Source organism: Alligator mississippiensis, chromosome 5 (assembly GCF_030867095.1).
Source record: "Alligator mississippiensis isolate rAllMis1 chromosome 5, rAllMis1, whole genome shotgun sequence".
NCBI lineage: Eukaryota > Metazoa > Chordata > Crocodylia > Alligatoridae > Alligator > Alligator mississippiensis.
In genome coordinates, this window is record NC_081828.1 from 195,728,078 (window position 1) to 195,753,008 (window position 24,931).

The window sequence follows — 24,931 nt, forward strand, 5'->3', positions numbered from 1 at the left end:
CATTCAGTTAAAGCAACATAAAACTGAGTATATGGGAAAAGTAAAGAATAGTAGAGTCTTCACCCAAGTTGAAGGTAAAAATTGGACAAAATCCATAGTCTTTAAGTATGCGCACACATGCATACACACACGTATGCACGTGCACACCCCCCCACACACACACAGAGCCATCAAACTATAGTTGTGTAAGAAAGTACATACAATGTTGCATATTTGATGAACATTTATCTAGCACTATACTTTTCTGTGGATTTATATAAACCTGTGGAAAAATGAAGAGAAATCACTTGCTGTTTTTTACATGTTCATGTGACTTTACACATTCTGTTTCTTTACCTTTTTCTGTACTAGATGTTTCCACCTTTGTATTATCTATTCATAATTGTGTTTTTCAGTTCCAGAGCTGAACCAAAATGTAGGAGAAAAAGCCCTAAAAATCAGTTTGGGTCAATCCAAACAATTCATCTTATTTTCTCACAGGAATGAGAACATGTTTTGAGTGAAATGAAAATGGTTAGCTTAGTTTTGAAACTTTTCACCTCCATGATTTGAAATGACAAAAGCCAGTTTCATTTACCAACTTTTTACCATTTTAGTTGAAACTGTTTGAATTTGAATAGTTTTTGTTGACCATAACATTCATTTTTAGTGTATAAGCTATTCTCAGGAAAACAGTTTGTCTAACCCTAGTTATAGTAGCACTTACAGACCCCATTGACCTAAGTGCAGTAGCATATCTAAGGAGAGGCAAGTTGAGGCATCAGCCTTGGCTGCCAACTTGGGGTGCAAAAATAGCAGCTCCTGCTACTGTCACCTGGTGCCACCATTGACTTGGCCAGTGCCATGACCTCTGCCCCCATCCCAGAAAGGTGAAGTGACTTTGCTCAGGATTATACATAAAATTGTGATGGAGACAGGAATAGCTCTGTGGTCTCTCGAGTCCCACTTCATTGCACTACATATTGGACAACGCTATCTTTTCTTTTAGTGCTTTTCTGGGGCACAGTAATGTGTGAATTAAAGTCTTCTGTACATTAAAGTCTGAATGTTACAAGTTTTACTGGACCAGAATATCTAAGAATGTACTGTTTTTATAATTGTTTTAAAATTTCTCTGGACGATCCCAGTTGTCCTCTCTTTTCCAGATGCACAAGCTGGTTTATACTGGAATAATTTTAGGAATACACTTCTAACTTCTGGGAAGAAATAGCCATAATAGATAAGATGAGCGTTTATTAGTAAAACCATGCTGCAGTTTAAGATGAAGCGCTTAGATAAAGGCTTACGAAATTATTCCCATGCCATCCACCATCTCCTCACCATCCATGAACCCTCTAAACTATTTTATAATCTCATTCACTGCAGAATTCTGGCGGCATGCTGTGAAGAACAAACAGGCATGCAGCCCATGGCCTTTGAAAAAAACTTGTAAAACATGTTCATGAATAACTAATAGTGTCATTATCAACCACTTGGGAGAACATTCACAATTCAGAGATCATATTTCTGCACTGAAAGCAATGCAGTCTGCAAATGATTCAACACTAAAAATGCCTCCATCAGAAAGAAAGAAAGCCGATAAAGATATAATGTAGCAGTATAGCTATAGTATGATTTAACACACCTTTTTTTAAAGGCATCAGGTTTTTACGTCTTAACTGAAAGAGTCTCCTGTCCTTCAGCTTTCTGTGTTGAAGTTAATTTTCAGTTAATAAAATGAAAGGTGAAATTTATAACAAAGGAGTTAAATTTGGAGGGAAAATTTCGCAGCAACTAATTTTTAGAGCTGTGAAACTGGAGAATTCTATCTGTAAAATGCCCTGAATTACTTGTCTTAGGGTTCAAACAGATGTTGTCTTTGTGCTATCTTAAAATTTTTTTTTACAGTGGCATGCACTGGAAGCAAACAGATATCCCTACCCTTTGTCACACTCCAAGGCCAGGTACGGATATTACGCTTTTACTGGCATAAGTGATCAGAAATTGGCCTATACCTGTAACAGAACCGAAGTCTGGCATGCACAGATTGGTTTAAAAATGGCAGAGCCCGCTCTAAGTATTCCACCCTCCCAACGAAGGGTGAATGTCTGTTCTGTTTGCCAGCAATCTAAATAATGTTGCTTATAGAAAACCACTTAACTTAAATCAATTCTGGCCTTGGGCTTTTTGAATGTCTGTATCTAGCAAGTACCCAAAAATGTTGCTGTGACCAAAGGTAGCCACAGTTTGTGCTATCTTACAGGGAAGGACATCTGTTTGCTTATTGCATGTCCTTGGAATCCCTGCATGATTCCTGTGGTGTACGTACCAGGCTCCGGGCACCTATCTGTAAACAGGGGAGCTCCTGCTTTCAGATGCATGCTCTAGTTCGGGGCATGGCACCTGGGGCTGTTGTCTTGCAGGATCAGGCCTCTGAAGCTCTGGGAGTGGCAGGGGGCAGATCCTGCAAGAAAGTGGTCCTGGGCGACATCTGTAGATGCTGATGAAGTGGATCACCTTGCCAGGACATGTCAGGAGGGATATGATAGTGGACTATAAAATCATGAAGGTTATGGACCAAGTGAACAGGGAACTGTTGTTCACCAAGTCACAGAATACTAATACTAGTGTGTATATATATTACCCACTGTAATTAGTATGTAACAGATTTAAAACTAATGTAACAGGCTGCCTGTGTGGGCTCACCAGATTGGCTTGAGATACTTGCTATGGGCTAGAAACAGTGCCGGTGAACTCTGAGCGACCCCAAGGGTGGAGCAGGGGAGCCCTGCCCTGTGGAGAAGGGGAAGCCAATTGAAAGAGGGGGTCTTCAATCCCTTCATTTGCATGGAAGGGGGAAGGCTGGACTTGGGGGCCTCCACCCTGAGCCCTGGTTGGCCGGTTTGCAAGCCAGGGAGGGACTGCCGGAGGGGATAAAAGCAGCAGCCGAACTGGCGTGTGAGAGCTGCTGACAGTGACTCCGGGGAGCGACGCAGGAGGCCTAAGAAGAGCTGGGGAGAGCTGACCCAGCAGGGGGGCAGTGAGACCCCTCTGAAGAGCCTCGAAGGCCCTGGGAGAAGAAGGCAGCGGCAGTCGGCTGTGCCTCCAGCCCTGCAGCAGAGAGGGAGCTGTGGCCAGGGCTTGGGGCAGACAGCTGGTGCCCCAAGGCCCCATTGCAGTGTGCTGGACGTGCCGGGTGTCCCGGAGGCTAGGGGGTGGTAGTCGGCCCCCCAGTCCACTGCAGAGAAGAAGCACCGGCCAGGAGTGCAGGTGGCATCCTTATGCAGAGCAGGGAGCTGGGCCGGTGAGTTGAGGAAACCCCTTACCTTCCCTGGGGAAGCGGGACAGCAGCAGGCAAGGCGTTGGGATCCTGAGGAGCAGCAGAGCGCCAGGACAAGGGTCCCTGGGAGCTCGGGGCGCAGGCCAGCGCTTGGAGCAGGATTGGTGAGCCGCGAGGTGTGTGGGGTGCCCGCCCACTCACCGGGAGCAGGGGTTTAGAGCACTGACCCCTGGGAGCTGCCTGTGCTGCTGACCCTCTGCCACTGACTGCCCCAGAGGGGACTCACTCCTGTCTCTTATTCTGCAGCTGATTGTCATCGGATGGAGTCCCTGAGCTGTGTGCGTGGGTCATGCTGATTGCTGCAGGAGCCTACTCAGTTGCTTGCCTTTTTGGTTGCCATGGAGGGTCACCCTTTTATAATCTATAGATTATACAGGGTTGGGGTTTGATACAATTTGATTGCTGCAGACCAGAAGAGCTTAACCTGTTGCAGTCTGTCGCTTTTTGGGAAGCCTGTTGGAGCTGCTGGGAGTGACCCCCTTGCTTCCTTGTGGTAGCATCTCAGCAGTGGCTGAAAGCTGCCAGTTACCCTCCCTGGGGTTCATGAGTCAAGGGTTGACTAATGCATTCTGGTTTGTTTTGTGGTTCTGGTTATGCCATTTAAGTTCACTTGTAAATAACCTTTCCTATTATTCTTGTTTAGTAAACTAAGTGTAAATAGTTAAATCAGTTAAGTGTTAGACCTTCTCGGGACCACGGGCTGCTCTGTGGGAAGCAGGGGCTGGCTGGAAAGTAAATTGGTGCTGTCTGGAATCCTGCCCAACTCTTACCACACCATCCCTGATACTGGGCAGGAGTGGCAACTATTGGGTCACCACCCAGGTTACACTAACAGGAGAAAGTACAATTTTTTTAATACAATGTATAATTAACCTGTGGAATCCATTGCCACAGGAGGTGGTGGAGGCAGATAGCATAGCTAGGTTCAAAAAGAGCCTGGATAAATTAATGAATGCTAGAGCTTTAAATAGCTGTTGAGCAGAATACCTTATCTTGCCTCTTTTAAGGGATTAGACTTGACTGACATATGGCGTCCCTTTAATATGATTCTAACATGTGTAGGCATACTTGAGCCATCTGAAATATGCTAGATGTGGCACTGTTGACTGCAATACCCCACAAGGTCCCTGACTGCTTTCTAGTTTGCTCTGAAACTTTGACTATAGCATTTTTTCTTTATTGTTCCTTGAGTTAGCTAGCTTGTTTATGCCTACATGTACTGAATTTACACCTTGTGATTAGAGACATGCCTTTAGACCCATCAGCCACATCCACATGAGTGTAGATGTTTGGTTCCCCAGGGACAAGTAGCAGTGGTGCACCTTGTGCTGTCACTACTTGTCCCTGGGGAATGCCTGTGCCACATGCGCTTTGGTGCATGTCAAGTTACCCCGGGTGTTGTAGGGAAGGCTGGGGTCTGGGCTGGCCCCAGTAGCCTTACCTGAGGTCCTGGGGGCCTCCTGGGGTTGCAGCAGCAGTATGGGTCCAGGTGGTCTGGCTCTGCTTTTGAGTGGTATGTGCTGCCTGTGCATGTGCTGCTCCAGTTTTATTTTTCCCATGGGTTTTTTTTTAAAACAACCAAGGGAAAAAAAAAGTGGACCAGTGTATGCATGGACGGCACTCCCTTGCAGCATGGAGAACATCTGAAAGTGTGGTATGTAGCACTGCAGATGTGTTTGTGGCAGCACAAACCACATGGCCACACTCATCTGCCATTGTGTTCAACCTGTGGTGTTCAAGGTTTCCATAGAGTGCTTCTCATGTGAGCACTATTAGGTGTTTAACACCTACATGTAATACACAAGATAAACCCAGGGATTTCAAATAGGAATCCATAGTGTCAGACTCATTATCTTTCTGAGTTCAACACAAGAACTGACCTATTACAGTATTTTCCTGCAGGCTAAAAATGAGTGAAAGCTAAGAGCTGACATTTTCTGAGGGGTGCCTCTGGTCTAATAAGGCATCTCTTGAGTCCAGAAATGTTGTGAAGTACTTAGTCTGGGCCTACCTTTAAACAAAATCTTTATACAACTAACTCACTGATTTGTTACAATGATCACCTTTACCTTATGAGTGATTGGATACAGGCTATTTTATTTATGCAGTCGCTTAGCTTGGTGCATGTAAAAATGATATGTGTAGTTCCTTTTTAATGTTATTTTTTCAGAGGAAATATTTTGTCAGTGGAATTATCTTTTCTATGGATATACAATTTTGGCTGGAAAATTTTAAAATCTCTTGAACTTTATTGGAATTTAATGAGGAAAAGATGTGGGTTTTTTATTATTTAGTTTGTTATGAAGAACCTGGAATATTAAAAACCTTAAAACAATTCATTCCAATGTTTTTAAAACTTTACTGCTTTTTTTTTTTAATGATTGTACACTGTTTCTCAGTCAGGGCAGGCTTTCTTACTTGTATCTTCAAATACACATATATAAGAACTTGTGAACACAAAAATAAAGGCTTTATTTTAAAGGCTGTGTACCAAGGGGCAAATGAGGGATGAGTGCTCACCTTTTAAACTTCATATTTTCTGAGTTGTAAGCAGTTAACTTCACAATCCTCATGCTGTATTGAAATGGGATAGTTGTTTATGAGTTCAGTTATCTTCTAATTATATAATTCCACTGCCTACGTACATTTAATTTTTTTTCAGTATTTTTTCCGAAGTATGCCACTTTTGCTTAAACCAAACGAAACTTTACACATTGTCACAACTTTTTATTAAAACTGGCTTTCTTTCTTTGCTTCAAAAAGAGAGGGGAAGATAAAAAAAAAAAATTGAAATCAGGAAAAAAAGTAGATTTTGTTTGTTTTTGTCAAAAGAAAGTTTCCACAGAAGGTTACCATGTGGAGAGAGGCCACTTGTTGCACTAATTTTTTGTTGAGGAAATTTTGGCCAATTCTTTAGGGTAACAATTTGTTATTTATGAATAAAGAAGTTATGGGTTAAAAGTATAGTGGTGAATTTGGGGTTGAAAATAAATATTTATCTAATATTCATAAAAAAAAAAAAAAAATGGCTAGAGTGAATGTTATAGAAAAGGACCTTGACCAGGATTAAACCGAATCACCAGTTAGACTTTAAATGAATTTTTGCAAGCATTGTTTTTGCATTATTTAACCACCTCTGCACTACGGGACATGAATTCAGCTGATTTGTGACAGGGAGAACTGTTCTAAGCATTTTCAAAACTAAATATACTAGCCCATAAAATAAACTAACTTGTCTCTAATACTATAAGGTTCAGGCCTAAATATTAGGATAACTAGTGCTCAGAGTTTCAATGGCTCGTGGTCCAACTGGGAAGAGGTCTAACTGGGAAGAGGTATCAAGTAGGGTTTTCCAGAGGTCTGTCTTAGGTCAAATCTGGTCAATATCTTCATTAATGACTTATTAAATTTGTCAAGCTGAGTGAGTTAGTAGACACTTTGAGAACAGAATATAAACTCAAAATGACCTGAATAAACTGGAAAAATGTTCTCAAGTAAACCGGATATAAGTCAGTAAGGACAAATACAACATACTGTACTTAGGAAAGAACAATCAAATGCACAAATGCAACATGGGGGACAACTGGGTAGGCTGCAATACTGTAGGAAAAAAATGAGGCTATAGTAGAACACAAGTTGAATATAGGTTAGTAGTGTAATATCTCTGCTAAAACACTAACAGCATAGTGGGATGAATTAACAGGGGGTCATATACAGGTCAGAGGAAGGGATTCTTTCGTTTTATTCATCATTGGTGAGATCTGTGTCTAGTGTGAGGCATTTCACTTCAAGAAACGTATCAACAAATTGGAAAGAGTCCAGAGGAGAGAAACAAAACCAATGAGGGATCTAAACATGACATATGAGCAGAGAATGGAAGAGTAGTTTAAAGCAGCGGTGCTCAACCTTTTTTCTTGGCAGACTGGAGTGGTAGTGCCCGGTCTGCCCGCAGGCTGGATCCAACCAGTGTTCTTGATCCAGAACCTGGGTGGACACCATCTGGCTGTATGGAGTGGGGTGGGAGATAGGATGCCCCAACGCAACCCTACAGGGGAAAGGAGCTCGACCTGGCCCTGTGGAGAGGGAAGGTAATGTGGCTCTGCCCTGCAGGAGGGGGGTGCAGGAGGTGTGACCAGGTCCTAACCCATCCCTGCAGGGAGGGAAAGGGGCATGGCCCAGCCCCGACAGGAGGGTAGGGGGCATGACCTGGCTTTGATCCAGAAACTGGGTGGCCAGGGAATGTCCCAGCCCCACAGGGGAAGGGGTTGCACCTGGCCTGGCCTGGCCTGGCCCTGACTGGCCACACAGGCCTCGAGTTTGGGAATTTGGTGGCAGGCATGTAGCTATATTAACGGCCACTGCTCCCCCGCTGCCAAATTTCCTGGCCAATAGAGAGTGTTGCGGGCCAGATATGATGGTTCTGCAGACTGCATTTGGCCTGAGGGCATTTGAACACCCCTGGTTTAAAGCAGTGAAATTGCGGCTGAAGGAGGCTGGTTTTGGTAACTTTCAGATCTTTCAAATCTTCAACTGGCTTGTTATAAAGAGAATGGCAATCAATTATTCTTTATGACCACAGGAGACAGGACAAGAAGTAATGGGCTTAAATTGAGATTTAGTTTTAAATAGAAGATTTTTTTAAAGTATGAGGGCATTTAAGCACTGTAGGAAAACGTGGAGAAGCTGTGGGGTCTCTGTCACTGGAAGTCTTTAAGCGAAGGTTAGACCAACATTTGTGAGATGATTTAGATGGAGTATCTAAATCATCTGAGCAGGACTAGAGAGGTCCCTTCCAACTCTAATTTTTCTTTTATTATAATTCCAGTCCTCATTCATTGAATACAGATTCTTGCACTCATACCAATTATATTTTTCAGTCTGGAATAATCATTTGAAATCAATCAATAACTCACCACTTAATTACACTTGCATTTCCTGAAATATTTGTTCTACCGCTCTTTAAACCTGAATTTAATTTCTCCTAGAGTAGGATATCTATTTTAAAGGTATTGATTATTATAATTTTGGCTGAGATTGATTTTCTTTGGTTCATATAATTTTTTCTATGTGGTAAACTATTTGTCAGTCTTTGTTTTAGGTCTGACAGAAGGGCTGTGAAGGAATAAGGATTGCTTTATTAAAATATAATTTGTGCTATAATCCATCTATTTTTCAAATCTCAGTGATATATGTTCTCCCCCCCAAAAAGCAGGAGAACTACTGTATAGCTTGAGAATATATTTTAAATGGTTAAATACTATTATTTTAGATACTGTAGTCAGGATAAGGTCTACATTGTGCTAAGTGTGCACAGAGTAAAAGATAGCCCTTTGCTTGAAAGGAAACACTTTTATTGTTAAATGGTTTTATCACCCTATGTGCTCCTTCTCAATCTAGACAATCTCTTCCCCACTGTGGGCTTTGCCATCGTATTAACACTTACAGTTGTGAATTTAAGTCTGTTTGCTTTATGTTCATGACTTGGCTGCTAAACAAAATTTAGCACCATTATGAATGCAAATTGCCTAATTTTAATGTTTTGGTCATGCTTGCAAGAGGGACATGACTTCATCCCTGATTATATATGCTAAATGTATTAATTGTGGACCATTAGCACATAAGAGGACTATCAAGTGAGGGCACAGTGTCAGAAAAAGTAAAAGAAACATGCATTATTGATTTCAGTGTAGATCCAAATGGGTCAAATAAACCTCTACTCTGTAGCTGAGGAAAGAGGGACATTGGCTATTTCAGCTTTTAAAAACTGATTTTAAACCAACAGAAACAGAATCTTGACCAGGTTGTATGGATGGCATGCTGTGAAAGGGAACAGCAGAAGATGACACTGTGATTAACAGGCTAATGGACAAAGAATTGGGAATAGATTAGGAATGGGAGGAAAACTGGGTGAAGTGGGAGTTGGTGATAATCCACAGGGATTGGAAAGGTAGAAAATGATGTGAAAGCATCAGAAGGAAACCTGGGGCTGGAATAGATATGAAGTTTATTATTTTTGAGTGGGGAAAGAGGCAGAAAACCTCTGGCCAAAGGAAGAGGCCAGCAGTTGGTTCAAATTTGTCATCAAGAACCCCGAAAGAAGCTTGTGGATAGAGCTAGAAGGTAATGATCTTAAAGGTATTTAGTGTTGTAATGCCTAACTCCTAAGGCCCAAGGCTCCCCATATTGCATGATGAGCTAGTTGCCTAACATAGGGGCCAGCTGAGCAGAAAGCTGTCAAAGGTAGTGCGAAAGAAAATGTCAGGGAGAGGATTTAGGGGTTGCTACAGCTAAGCAGTTGGCTTGATGATCATCAGGGACTACACCAATTACTTGGAGTATTATGCTTCCTTACTACTGGTTTAATCAGTAGGAATTCTTCCCTCAGCTGCATTATGTAATGAAGTATGAAATAAAACTTCCAGTTGTAGCTGGGCTACTTCTGGAGTTTATTTTTGATTGAACCAAGTGGTTCCTTTAAAAAAATGGACTCTTGAATGCTTACCCTCCATGTTTCTGTGTCAGTGGCCATGGTGGATTTAGAGGTTGTGTGGCAGCCTGGTCATCCTATTGCTGCCCCTCCACCCCGCCCCCAACACACACATCTTTGGCTGTGGGATGCATGCACAGTGAGTTCTCCCAGCTCCTGAGTTCTCCTCAGTCCAGCTCCTGCTGGGAGCTTTGCATGTGCTGTCAGCTCTAGGAGCTTTCTGCTGGTCAGTGCAGGTTCTGCCCAGTCTCTTCTTCTCTTTGCTTTACCCCTTCCCCACCCCTGAGCAACAGGGGGAAGGAGAGGAGGAGTAGCTGGCAGCAATGTGCAGCCCCTGCTTGCACGCAGCTCTGTGCTGCCTCTGCTCATTTGGTTGCCTCCTTTTCCTGGTGCTGAATTGGCAGTGGGGAGGGAGTGAAGAGTAGCAGGCTCTGGACCTGCTTGAAAGCAGGGAATCTGCTGAAAGCTTTGGTTGGTGAGCTCAGAGATCACATACGGAGCTGCTGAGAGCTCATGGGCATCCAGGATCACAGCAAGGGGTGAGACCACATCCCTTTCAGCTGTATGGCATTTACGTAGTGAGCTCTGTTCACTGCTGTACCTGTTGCTGCAGTCCTGGATCCACCCATGTTCTTGGCTTTATTTTGCTGGGCTCACTGCTATTAGTGGCCTGTTTCTAAACCTCCTGATATGGAGGCTGACAGGTAACAGGCATTAGTATGCTTAAAACTGATGAAACGGACATTTCCCCACCTAGGCTGAGAATCCCAGAGTTTAGCTGTGCAGTTGCACTGGTGCTTACATGACTTTGCAAATGTTGACTGGAAGAAACTTGGATGCTTAGGGGACTTATGAAGTACTTATGGGATTACATGACAGCTGAGTAGTGACTTTGAGAGTGTCAGTGGTATACAAATGGTAGACTAAAGAAGTACCTATCTTCAAAGATTAGGGCCATAGCTGTATTTCTCAGTGTGATATCTTCGTATACTCTACCATTGCTAAAGAATTGACATTGCTATCTGAAAACAGGCATTTTAGACCATGCAAAGTCAAAGCTCCTTTTTACATGTGGTTTTTAAAACAGCTAGTCATGCAATAACATTATATCCTGCATTTCTGTTATGGCGGTCTTCCCCCACCCCCCACGCGCTTCTGCCCATTATCCATATATGCCTCCCATATGACTGCTTATTCAACAAGGTCAAGAAATGCCACATATTGTCTTTGGTATTGTGGAAGTTTCTAATTGGTGAAAACATACGGTTCATCCATAATAATGGCACTTCTGTTTATCGATCACATAAACTGCACTTTAGTTGACTGGGCAAAAAGACAGAATTCTCATAGTGTGCTTTGCTGCTCCTCTAAGAACCTCTCCTCACCTCAGGCAGATTATCCCCCCCAACCTCTCTCCATCTGTTGGCAGCTGTTTTAGACACTGATCTAAATTCATTAACCTTCCTCCAAACAATCTATTTGAGTTCATCCTTGAAAAAGTACAGAAGGAACAGTAAATACTATCAATTTCCCCCCCCCTCCCTTTTTTCCTTTTGAATGCACCAGTGCCCCAGCCTGCCATCCCCAGCCTTGTTCAAAAGGGAGCAAACTTAAAAATAAAATCAATAAGTGCCTAAAACATCCTGATAGACTTGGAGCTGCTAATTAGTAAGGCTCTGATTCATAGTCAGCATCAACACTTGTCTAATATGAAACAAGCATCTCCATATTAATCTGTGAGGTGGCATATCAATCAATGGTAGATATGTATGAGAAATAAATAGTCAAGGAACCAATGCTTAATAAAAATATATATTATTCAGCCTGAATTAATGGTTACAGGTTATTTCCACCTAAATAATATCCTGTAGTGCAGATTAAATTATTGTCACCTTGAGAATGTCATGGATAAATCCACAGAGTGATTCATCCATATACAAGAGAGCTTTAATTTTGTCAAAATGACTAAAGCAATGGAGATCTGGATGATTCAGATATTCATCTTTCTACACCAAGTCACTGGTTCAAATGTATGCGAGTGTAGGTTCGTAGAATTAGAAGGTGAATGGAGATGGTCTTGTAAAAGAATTAGTAGAATCAGTCCAGTTTCTTGTATGATGATGGTATTGCCATGATAAACAAAAATGGCAGATTTGTCTAAGTCACCAGTGGTGTTTAAGCACCTGAATCCCATTGAAAATCAAGGAGATTGAGGCACTACCTGCTAGCTCCCAATTACTTGCCATGAAATCTTTAAAAATTTCCACTGATAATTGTCACTAATAACTGTTTTTGTTGGCAATCCCAGGAAAAAATGCCAAAACCTCTTGTCTGAACCTGGTATCTTATCCCAGCAGATCATCCATCAATATTAGGTTGCATGAAACTTGGTTGTTTACAGCTGTATTATATTTGATTCTTGGACAAAAAGGTGGCTGGCTTCAGCACTAAGGGCTGTCAATTTAGCTCCTTTCACCAGCTCTAAAAAATTCAAATTAAAACGAATGACATGAAACACAAACTTTTGTATTTACATGAATATTTGGGGTGACCAATTATACTGACAAGTGACAGTATTTGATAGGCTTTCTTTGTGTAGGCGTGCTCATGTATGAATTACTGCCAGAGGCAGGTGATCAAAGCTAAAGGGTCATCAATTTGGTACGTAAAGTCTCATGGCCACATAATGTATTCAGAAGGGTAAATTACAAATTTTAAGGAAAACACTGTTTTGTCCCCCCTCCCCCCAGATTCTACTCTCCCTTGTTAAACCATCTCATTATCAAGCATTGTTTTATACCAGATGAGTGCATTTGAAAAGTGTTCATATTTCTATTCAAATAAATGTATGTGTTGAATACAGCTGAGGGATTGTGTAACTGACAATGTGTTGCCCTCATAGGTTGCTTACACCTTGAGGTGTGATCTTCAGTGCAATCCACTTTTTGGACCTGACTTTGACCAGGAAGCAAACTATTAATGGTGCAAACCCTCATTTCATCTGCGATGCTTTGATGTGAAGAGGGAGGTTTCTTGTTCAACAGCACTGTTACCTGCTGGCCAAGTAGTGTTCCTTGGGCTCCACCTCCCCTTGCACCCCATCCTCATGCCAACTGGATGTTACTGGTCTTAATCAGGTTGTTGGTTTAGAAATGCACCAAATCACTATCCTCATGAGTTTGGTGTGTATTTAGCACAAGCCCTTAGCGCCAAAGTTTAACTCAGTCTGTGGGGTGAAATGATATCTTTTCTCAAGTCCTATCTCCTAGATGGGGTTTCACTTTTAATAAAGTTAAAAATAGAATCCAAATATAAGTCCTTTCTTTGAGGGTCTCTGGAGAATATTCTCTCCTCACCTCAAATAACTCAGTTTGTCATCTTCTTTCTTCCTACAGGATGACTAGGATCCCTTGAGGTTCCACTGCTTATGGAGTGTGCCCGCGCTTCTCATCTGCTGGATCTCTGGTAAGTGGAAAGACTCCTCTGAGTCTTCTGAAGGAGGAACTGCTGTTCTGTCCCTCCATTCATCCCTGCTGGGGCAAGATGGGATGGGAGACGGCTTTTCCTTCAGGTGCTCCCTCCTCCCAGCTGAGGCAGGGCACATTTTTATAATGTGTTCCAGCATACACCTCTCCAGCTGGAGTTGGCACTTACTAATAAAGTGTGGAGGCAGCAGTGCTAGGGATTCTCCAGCCCATGCTGGTGACATTCCTGCTGGTAAGCAATGAGGGCTTGTTGAGGTTTCCACAACCCAGGGCAATGGGATCCTGGCACTTCTGGCTTGTTTCTTGATGGAGAGGCTTGTGTCTAGCCACCACAGACTGATAAAAATCCAGTTCATTCTGATATGGTCATAATTTGGAGTTAAGTGAGTTCATTTAAAAAAACTGAGGCCCTGGAATTTCTGTGGATTCCACTTAGTTATGTTCACTAATATTCTGAGCCTACAGCAACAAACTGTCTTGCATCTTCAGGGTGGGTCTGAATTTCAGGGCTGTGTCCTCGTATTCTGAAATGAGTTTTACTCCAAATCAGGAAAATATTTCTCAAATCAACTTCCAAAACCAGAGCAGAATCATGCCTAGGGACACATGGTCTGTAGAAGATATCTGACAGTTTCTCCCTCTCTAAATCACTCTGTCCACTGATTTCTGAGGCCGTACCACCTTACTTTCAGTTCTAGCTGAACTGCTGCTGGATCTGGAGGTCTATAGTAGGTGTCATTTCTGTGGAGTGTCCCAGATTTTGTTCCCAAAAATGTTTTGCTTTATCTTTTACTCTTTCATCACAAATGTGCTCTGCATATGAGATCGAAAAGACATACTAACTTCAAATCACCTGTGAACATTAAAAAATGTTCCTTTGTACAGAAATTAGGGCTGTGCGAAACAGCACTGTTTCATTTCAATTTCTGTTTTGCTGTTTCAAAGGGACAGTGTTTTGTTTTGCTGTTTTGAAGCACTGTTCTGTTTTGTTTCGTCGAAACTGTTTCGCTGTTTCAGTGTTTTGCCCATAGGCTATAATGAGGAATCATGAAAATGCCTATAACTTTGTCATTTCTTGCTTGATTCAGATGACCTTTCCAGGGATGACAGTACCTTCTGAGGGCATGAGGTCTGCCAAGTTTCAAAGAGATAGGTGCAGGGATTTCTGGGAAACTGCACTTCAAACTGTTCAAAGCAAAACTTGTATCACTTGCCAGCAGCGGCAGCCTGCTGTCATCCTGCTCGCAGATCTGGGGGACCGTGCCCCCCAGGAGGGCTGCAGGGTGGTGCCAGATTTTTCCCTGGGGATGCAGGCCCCCAGATCTGTGTGTGGGATGACAGCATGCTGCTGCTGCCGGCTGGGGCCAGTGCCAGTACCTGAGTCTGCCCAGAGCAACCCGCATTAAGCTCCAGGAAGAACCCAGTGCTGGCACTGGTCCCAGCTGGCAGTGGCAGCCTGCTGTCATCTTGCATGCTATTATTGTTTCACTTCCCTGTAGTTAGGAACTACAAATATTGAAGGCTAACTATAAGGAAAGAAATCCTGTCCTTGATTTGAATTTTAGAATTTAGGGTAGTAGGGCTGGAAGGGACCTGAGGAAATCATCTAGTCCAGCACCATGCTCAAGGCAGGCTTGTCTCTAACTAAATAATACTATATATTCATTATATCCTATTTAATCTGCTGAAATGGTACTGTATAATTTGCAGTAACACTGCCCATAGACAGGGATTTTGCCGTACATCCTATGACGAACAATAGCTAGGATTATTTTTTTATTTGTCTGTGTAACCACATTAATATCACAGCTTTCTATTATTAGGGCTAGACACCTGGCTATACTAATGAGTCTTGAATTCCAGTGATATACATGAAAAGAAATTTTAAAAGAATGCATGAATCACTCAAAAATATCCATGGTATATAACATTGAAGTGTTTTTGCACTGAAAGCAAAGATTAAACTGCCACTTTTTTGTTCATAGTTTTAATAGAATAGGTCTTAGTCATGAACAACGTGTGCTCCCAGCAGCTGGGGGGGGGGGCATGGCAGCACCGATGGTGGCAGGAGCGCAGTGGCGGTAAGTGGGGAGTCCTGCTTGGGAGCGGGGAGGGTGGCGAGCGCCAACCAGGGATCAGCGACCACCTGCAGATGCTACTGGTAGTGTCTGCGGCGAGGGGAGGTGGCGAGCAGTGACCACCTGCAGGCGCAGCCAGCAGTGGTGGCAGCGCCTTTTCATAGCGGGTGCACTGGCACACTCAGGAGGTACATGTGCACCCCCTACACATTGCCAATGGTTTTAGTCCTCTGTAAAAAATATACATAAAACCTGAGTCTATATAATTCTCTAGCTGTATACCAATTTCTATCATATTTCATGTACTAAATATACAGTTTCCATATATAAAAAAAGTATATCTTACATTTTCAGTTTTGGAGCTTGCCTTGAACTTGATAGTTCTTTGGGTCATTAAAAAAAATCTTTTGTATAGATTGAGCAGGGGGACTAGAAAAAAATAAGAACAAGAACAATGCGAATTATGTTTCTCCCCCCCACCACCTTCCCCCACCACCCAATCTGGTATTATGGTTGTAAATGTATTCAAATTAGTGTAAAATTCTTCTCTATCCTCAGATTTAAAAAGGGATTTTATCAAGGCTCATGAAAGTTTAAAGGGATTGGTTTGGGATCTTTACATGTCTTCCAATCTAAAAGATGGTGGTTAATTGAAGAATTTGGCTAGAATGGATGATAGGAGGTTTGAATTAATTTAGCTTGTGGCCAAATCATTATGAACATGATAGGATAACAAACTGTCTGTTAAAACTGAGATGCATTTTCCAGGTGTCTTAAAAGGGCTTGGTCCTATGCCATTAACATCGAAGAGTGTTTTGCTGTTGATTTCAGTTGAAGCAGGATCAGACCCCCACTTGATCAGAAATTAAGACCAAAGGTGGCGGTGCAGGGTTATTAAAGGCATTAAAGGGGATGGAGATTTTCTAAGGGAAGCCATGATCATTCATGATAAGGAAGGTACAGGAGAAATTGTGGTTGTTGGAGGATACTAATCCACCCATCTAGAAGAATATATTAAGCAATTCTCTTGGAGTATAATCTGGGATTTCTAGAGGAAGTGGATACTCAGAGTTATAGGGAATGATATAGGCCAGCCTAGGTTTAGATAACTCAGGAAGCGTTTGAAACTGAAGAGTTAAGTGAAACCAACCTGTTTCTGAGATTCCCTTTAATCTTGAAATTGCTATACATGTGCTACATTTCTGTCTGATATAAATTGACCTAGTTCCATTAATATAGCCAAAGTATATTTTTGCCATCTTAAAAACTGTCACCTTGGACTTTCTGTACACTTCTGTGAAAAGTGCCAATTTGATAATGATGGAGTGAGGAACCCAGCTCCTCATTTTAATATGAGAGGAAATACTGGTATAATGAACAAAGGTTGATTTCATATAATAATTGTTTCTGACCTGCTGAGAATCAATCCCAATGAAAGTATTTTTAATGAGCAAAGTGTGCAAGGACCACTTGTTTCCATACAACAATTGTGGGCACTTGCTAGATGATGTGTTTGATTAATTAGCAAGGTCGTCTTCTGAATGGGCCTACAGGAGAATTTCAGTAACTAAAAGACTGTTGCATATTTGAGATGTTTTGTATAAGAAATCCATGTAACACCTCAGCTCCCTTAATGCTAAGTTATCTCTGTTTGTAATTGCTCAAATACCAGCAAATGTGGGTGGGGAAGGGGGAGGCAGGGTGTTATTAGGACTAGTAGCATCATAAATACATTACATGTATACCTGTCTTACATGCAAATGTTCACTGATATATTATTAGTAATTTATTATGTGCTATGACAAACTCTTCATATGTATGGCAAAAATACCTATTAACTAAGCCAATGAGGATTCTCCCTGAATATTTCCAGTGAACGGTAGGAAGCATTTCTCTGTCTCCCATAATAAACTGTTATTACAGAATAATTTGACATGGGTCCATTTCTCTCTGTAACTTGAATCTCAAGCTAGTCTAAAAGCCAGCAGACTGACTAGAATAATATGGTTAACATGACTTATCTATGCATTTCTAGTGCAGTCATCCATGTGGTATTGCAGTGACACATACTACATGAAAGCATTGATCAGTGTGTTTGTGGAATGTCTCACTTCCACAGAACCTTTTACATGAAAGGTTTGGAGACTAAGTGCCACTTTCCACCTAAACTAAACTTTTCCTTAAAAACCTGTTATGTAAAGGTGCCTGAAGCAGCAACCATTGAAGTGAATGGGAGACATCAATTGATCTCAGTGGTGTTCAGTCAGGCCCTACATTCTTTAGTTTCTACCTGTGTTCACTCCTTTCCTCTATAAACCTTGTTTTAGCCTTTTGTCTCTTTAATAAATTACCTTTTTCCTCCCTATTTGTATCTGGAGGCCAAATTTTATGCTTGGTTTCCGTACCCTTGGACTGCTCTAAATCTGATGTCCAAATTCTCTTTCCGCAAGAGAAGGTTGAGAGGCGACCTTGTGGCTGCCTATAAGTTCATCACGGGGGCACAGAAGGGAATAGGTGAGGATTTATTCACCAAGGCGCCCCCGGGGGTTACAAGAAACAATGGCCACAAGCTAGCAGAGAGCAGATTTAGACTAGACATTAGGAAGAACTTCTTCATAGTTCGAGTGGCCAAGGTCTGGAACGGGCTCCCAAGGGAGGTGGTGCTCTCCCCTACCCTGGGGGTCTTCAAGAGGAGGTTAGATGAGCATCTAGCTGGGGTCATCTAGACCCAGTACTCTTTCCTGCTTATGCAGGGGGTCGGACTTGATGATCTATTGAGGTCCCTTCCGACCCTAACATCTATGAATCTATGAATTCTATTCCTGAGCACCAATGCCATCTCAAGGCCATGAAGCCTTTTCCCAGGCATGAAGTCTTGTTGCCTAGGTTGTAAGAGATTCACAAAGGTAAAACTTTCCCTAAGCCAGCTTTCATATATGGCACTGATGGAATGATATCAGGGTCAATTAGTTACCATTTGGAAATAAGAAGTTTCTAACAAATGAAGGGGTCTGTCTCCAAGATGGATGAGGGGAAGGGAATGAATGAGAGTAAGCTCCTTTGGGAGAGACTGTATTCATTACATTTGTCTATGCCTACCACATGATGCCACCTGCATGGGGCCTTCACACATTACAATAGCATAAATAATAACCAAAGCACGCTTTTCTAGAGGTAGTAAACTCATTAACAAAGCTTCCCATTGTGGGCACTTCTATGCCTCCCCTTTTGTCTGCCCTGGCAGATGTTATATTTATGGCACAATTGATCATGCCATGAATAGGAATCCTGCCAAGCATTCAGTTAATTTCTGCTGTGATAAAATGAGAAACCAGTGACAAAGATGTTCCACGTATAATGTGAAACACTTTGTGGCTGGTTTGCATCATGCCTTAAACTGAATATGTGTATATGCCAGATCACACTCCATCTGCCACAAGCTGATTGCCAGTATCGGTTGGGGGGATAGCTGTAGCCTGGTTGGAGACCCTGGGCTGCCCTGATCCCTATGCCAACCATCAGCTGATAGCTGACAGGGGGACCGGGGCTACCCAGGGGTCTGCAAGGGGAGAGTTGATTAGATCACCCTGTGTGGCAGGTTCAAAGATGCATATTGACTACTCTGCATGTGGGGCTGTGGGCAAGTGCTGGGTGGGAGAAAACTAATTGGCTTGAAAACTGAGCACCATGAAGTTCTGCATGAAGCTGGTGTCATGCAGCTTTGAAGTTGTTGAGTAGGAGAACCTGTCAACATTTCCTGCCTGTCAGTTCATTGCTTTGTACCTGCAGTCCCATGCCAGCCTTCATGGTACTCAGTTTTCAACTTGCCACTGCAGGGAGGCCCTGGATTGTGCACTGACAAATAGAAAGGGTATGTCTGGGATCGGATTGTTGATCACAAATCACACATCCTGCCATGCACATGTGGCGTGACAGGACTTGAGATTGTTGGGGTTTTGGATCAGATTCAATCATGCCATTAAATGAATGTCTGCCAAGGGCCTGTGTTTGGTAACTGGAGTATCCAGATGAGCAGAATTTTGGGGAAAATTCAGTAGTGGAAATGTATTTCTGATGTGCTACAGTTTTAACTTGTGGACAAGGACAACAGAATCCCTCCCACAGCCCTACAGTCCTCAGCTTGAACACTGTGGACACATCCTTAATTACCTCCAACCCTTGCTAGAAAATGACAACCATGGCTAGCTATGGGGGACAAACCTGTCCTTACTTACAGATAGCCCCTCAAAGTCAAGTGGCATCTCTCCAGCAATACCATCTAACTCGTCTCACCAAGGTACCAGACCTTGCTCCAAACCCAGATGCCAGCTCTGCCCCCTCATCAACATGGACCACATCATCACTGGACCAAAAAACACAGGATTATAACATCTGAGGTTCATTAATCACATGCTGCTTACAGTGTCCCTCTGCTGTCTACATTGGGCAGACAGGCTGATCTCTATATGGGAAAGAATGAATGAACACCAATTAGACCTCAGTTCCAGAAAGAAGCATGAGCCTGGGGCAGGACACTAACCTCCCTGGATATTCTATCACTGATGCCAGAATAGTTGTTCTTAAACAACAAAAATTTACAAACCACCTTGAATGGGAAATTTTGGAACAAAAAAATTACCCACAGACTGGTTTGTTTAAGTATAGTTAAATCAAGACTATGGATGCTTACCCTATTACCCTCGTGCCCCTCCATGGGTTAATTGTTTTGTTTTCACCTTTCCTTTTCTATGTAATCTTTTGTATTCAAAATAATGCTTTCTATTTAGAAGCTCTACTATCTTCATAGCCGTCCTTTTATAGCACTGCTGAAGTAAGGTGTTACTTACCAAACATATTCATCTTTGATTTAGTTTAGGTAGTGTTGCACCTTATAGATTATCTTCTTCAGATATATTCTAGCATTCTCTTGAGGCCTTGGGGTGGAGAAGAAAACTTGTCAGTTCTGGTTTGTTGAGTAATTGTAAATGTATCAACTTGACATAATCAAGTGACACTGAAGTTAATACATGGAAGCAAATATGATCCTGTTATGTGGTCAGGATTTGGTCATGATGCATGGTAATCAGTCAAGAGAAATTTTAAAGATTGCTAAACAAATAGTAGTTGGTGACATTTTAGACAGACATCAGTATCCTTCCTACTAAGTCAGCTGTATTTTCACCATTTATTGATGTCCCTTTTCCCAAAATTATGTTTAAAAAGTTGTAGGATCTTCCAGGCCATCAGTTACCTGTCTTTCATTAGACATAGTAGGATTAGATGTCAGTTCTTTGCCAATCAGGAATAAGTATAATTGAAAAATGTTGTTTTTTCCAGGACTCATCATTTTAGGACTAAGATTTTTTTCTAAGTGGTAAGACAGTGGACGACTGTCTTGTTTTTAATTGTAAAGAAGATACTGTAGGGATGCTGTATGGTAACAGTGTGAATCACTGTTTTCCAGATGGATGACTGACACAAAGGATGCTAGTTTTTGTGCTGAAGTTATTACCTTTCAGCACCTATCCTCATTCATAATACTTTTATCTCACTGATGTTGAGTAGATATTAACATAGGATGCAACTACACGTTTAAGAAAAGAAAGTACATAGAACTCTAATTCTGCAATCAGCATTCATTCTTTTTTTAAAATACCTAATTATGCAATTAAAGTAATTGGAGCAAGGAGTTTATCTTGTTGCTGGGGAAGCATATCATCTACCTTTCACATGTGCAGAGCAGTCTCAGGCAGGAGACGTGTCTTCTTCCTTTTAGGCCAGCTTGACAAGAGCAGTACATTTCAGTTCCAAGCCTGCTGAGATGTGGAAGCTGTGAACCACAGGAAAGCCTTGCACAGTTCAAGGACCTGGTCTGTCTGCTGGAAGGACTGCCAGGAATGATAAAAATAATAAATTTCATTTTACTGCTTTTCTCTGTTGTAATAAATTTGTCCTGCATCTTTAAAAAAAACTCCACACATGGGCCAACTTTATAAACCCCTAGGGATGAATATGCATACAAAAGTAACATTCTTTTTCTTTGCACTTCTGTTTGCAGTGTCCTCTTATAATTTGTAGGTGTTCAGTTGGGTTGGAAGAATAGACTGAGATTCAGTACATGTATGTCAGTATGGTACTGGTTTTAGGTTAAACAAAAATCCAGTACATTTCCTGGTTTTCTTTTTCTTTAAATCTGGTCAAAAATGTTTCTGATTTAGAGAGCAGGTTTTGTGACCTGGCTTATCTTCTTGTGTGCCAATGTCACAGTTTTATTATGTGGCACAATGTTTATATCATTATGATATCTATTTTGCTAGTGGCAAGAGTAAGTTTGATTGCTATTCCAATCATATATAAACTTTATTTGCCCCGGTTCTTGCCTGATATAAATGGAAGTCAGTGCAGCATCACCACTTTACAACAGTGCAATCTGGACCATCATACATAGATAATGTCCAACAACAATGGAATGCTATCAGTGCGCTTTGGTTTTATTAGGCAAGAAACTATAGTGAATCTGTATGAGAGCTTTGTTTCCTAATGATTTCCAGATTTTAGTTTTCTGAAAGAGGAACTAAATTTGTGTTGGAACTTCCCAGTAATCTCTTGTTGCTTTCAAAAGTTATTTGAATTACATCTCGGATGTATACAAGGTTATTAATGGATGTTAATTTCTTCCAAGACAAATAAACATCCAAACTAGTCTTAAACTGTGAAATTGAGACCTAGTTATCCACTACTGCCTTGTTCAATGGTCTTAAAATCTGCTGCTTGGTTTCCTCCTAAGGAAAGTAATAGCACTGCCACCTGTAAGATTTTAATCTGCATCTTGCTATGGGGGAAGCAGATCACCTAACTTTTACATGCGCAGAGTAATCTCATGTGAGACAGAAGAGGAAGTTCTTATTCTCCCCCTTCCCCTTCTCCTTCCCATCATCATCATCATCAACATCATCACCATTTTATTTTTGTTGTTGTTATTCACCCCATGTCTTGTAAATATGTGGGTATTATTAAAAGTGTGTACACATTTATCTGATCAACTAACAGCATCTTGTGTGGTCTACTTTATAAGTACTTTTGAGGGTATATGGAAAAAGAATGTAGGGCATGATTCAGGACTCAGTTATATTGCAGTTATGTCTAAATAGTGATAGTGGTATAAAGCATATGAAATGGAGTGGAGATCCCTTGATTTGTTTAAAGCAGATACATTTAAATGGCAAAATTAAAATGAAACAAAATGCCTAAAATATTTCCAGGAAAAAAGTTAACAAGACAAGTTTTAGCTCAGAATACATTTTTTACAATTCAGTAACTCCCCCCTAATACATGTGCTGAACTATACTATGGGCAAGATAGGCAATGAATGAATAAACTATCAGTAGCAATAGTAGCCATATAAAATTGGCATTAAAACTTACCTGTCAAAATACACAATCTAATTTTATAGGCTTTTATGAGGAAAGAAACAACAATGGTGATTTGCCCACTTGTCCCCAAACCCCCTTATTCATGTAGCTCAAACGAGCAAGTAGGATGTTGTAAGGCTGTGTAATGGGTTAATAACATTTTTGCAATTAAAACGCTCCTAAATGCATTATAAATATTAACCAACTGGTGCTCCTAGTGGCAATTGTACAAATACATTCTTGTAGATGGAGAATGGAGACAGGTTAATAGCCTGAGATGTTCTCAAGCCCACTCTGAAAGCACAGAAAGAAAAACAGCTTCCCGTTATAACTCATGGCACTATACAGGAAGTGTCATGAGTTACAATGATCCCCCTGAACCCAACAGAAGTTCGCTGTTGCGTCCTGGGGGTTGGGGAATCCAGCTGCTGGCTATAAGCCTGTGGCTGGTCTCCCATAGCAGTGCTCCTCCCGACTCCCAGCACCAGTGCTGTTTTCAGAATGGGAGAGGAGAAGGGGAGCAGAGGGAACTCATTCTGGGGCGTTAACTAGCCAGCGCTAGAGGGTAGGGTGAGGGGATTGAAGCCCCTCACCTCAGGGGAGGCTCCAATCTACCTGCTTCACTCTGCACCTCTGTCTGAAAAGACCCCAGACTGAACTCCCTCCACTCTTTTGCCCCCTTGCATCCTGAAAACAGTGCCAGTCAGCTCATGGCAGAGTCAGAGTGCGAATGCTGGAGTTCCTGGTTCTGCTGTCCTCAGAACATCATACCATGTCTATCTTGGCACTGCCTCTGCAATGGGTTAGTGTCCTTAGCTCCCACTGTTGCCTGTGGAAACCTGCTGTGCATAATGTCTCTGCTCCGTGTTTACTATGTTGTAAAGTCAATTTACTATCTAGGAATTGTGTTGTTGCTACCGTAAGATGTGAGATCACACCATTTATTTTTGCAGTTCTAGATGCTGTGCACACAAGATAATTAAAAATCTGTGCTACAGAGTGCTTTAATTCAGCCTTGAACTAACTAATGATCATGTGCTAGAAGAGAGATAACAGATGTCAGATGGTTGGGACAGAAAGTGGCTCCTGGGAAAAGGTATGATTGAAACAAGGAAGAAGGATTGAGATCAATGAATGATGGTGGACAGGGCTGAAGGGGACTGTGCACATGCTGAAGGAAAAAAAACAGGTGGAAGGGGCAAAAAGAAATTAAGCTAAAGGGGATTAGGAATAAGGGAAGAACAAAACTGAAGGCAGCCAAGGTAGAGAGGAATAATACTTTCATTCTTACAGTACTTCATGGATATTCTCAAACTAATCTTGTAAGAGCCAGGGCAGCAGTTATTGAAGATTAGGGAGAGTAAAGTAAAGTAAATTTAGGTAAGTAAATAAGGACCAAAGTGGAAGTAAATTTAAATAACCCAAGATTTAAGTAGGCTATCTGGATCTTTTTTTCCCCTTGAGTCATGCAGACCAAATTTTCTATTTATTTTATTTCTAACAGGAACTGAATCAAGGGTGGCCAACCTGGGGCATGAGTATCACAAGTAGCACAGGACAGCCTCTAAGTGCAGTACACACAAGTTCAGGGATAGGACAGGCAGCACAGTGGCAGATATTGCAGAAAGCAGAGCAGCAGATCAGGCAGGGGAAGGGGAATGGAGTAGCATTTGGGGAGGGCCTGAGGCTTAATTTAGGGCACATATGCCAAAAAGGTTGTCCCCCCCACTGAACTAAATCAGCTTTTCCACACGTAATTCCACAAAATCATGATTTTGTATGACTGTATTACTAGATTGGGCTCAAGAAGGGGAAAACCCTGCTTCTCTATTTCAGCAGATGTGTAAAATACCCTTTCCCCCAAAAGAAAACCCAAATGAAACAAAACAAAACATAAAAACGGGGATTCAAACCTCCTTCTACAATCAAAAACCTTAAAACTGTTATAGTTCTACTCAATGAGTTAAAGGACAATGAAAGGCCTCCTTTTGTTAAAATGCTCTGTTTTTTTTCTCAGAGGAACATAGCCAAAAAGTCTATGAACTACACTTATCTATGTCAGAAAATCCCTATACTGGGAGCAGGTAGTAAACTACACATTTTAATACACTATTGTTGTACTAGTAGCCAGTGGCACTTCAGGTATTCAG

At 41.7% G+C, this 24,931-nt stretch overlaps 1 long non-coding RNA gene across 1 annotated transcript in view; it reads left to right on the forward strand.

The window, feature by feature from the left end:
• LOC109285962 (uncharacterized) overlaps positions 1 to 24,931 on the forward strand; it is a 571,893-nt gene that overhangs the window by 311,044 nt on the left and 235,918 nt on the right. Inside the window, exon 17 of the long non-coding RNA XR_009462697.1 lies at positions 13,202 to 13,271. This is a non-coding gene — a long non-coding RNA (uncharacterized LOC109285962). The remainder of the gene's footprint in view (positions 1 to 13,201; positions 13,272 to 24,931) is intronic.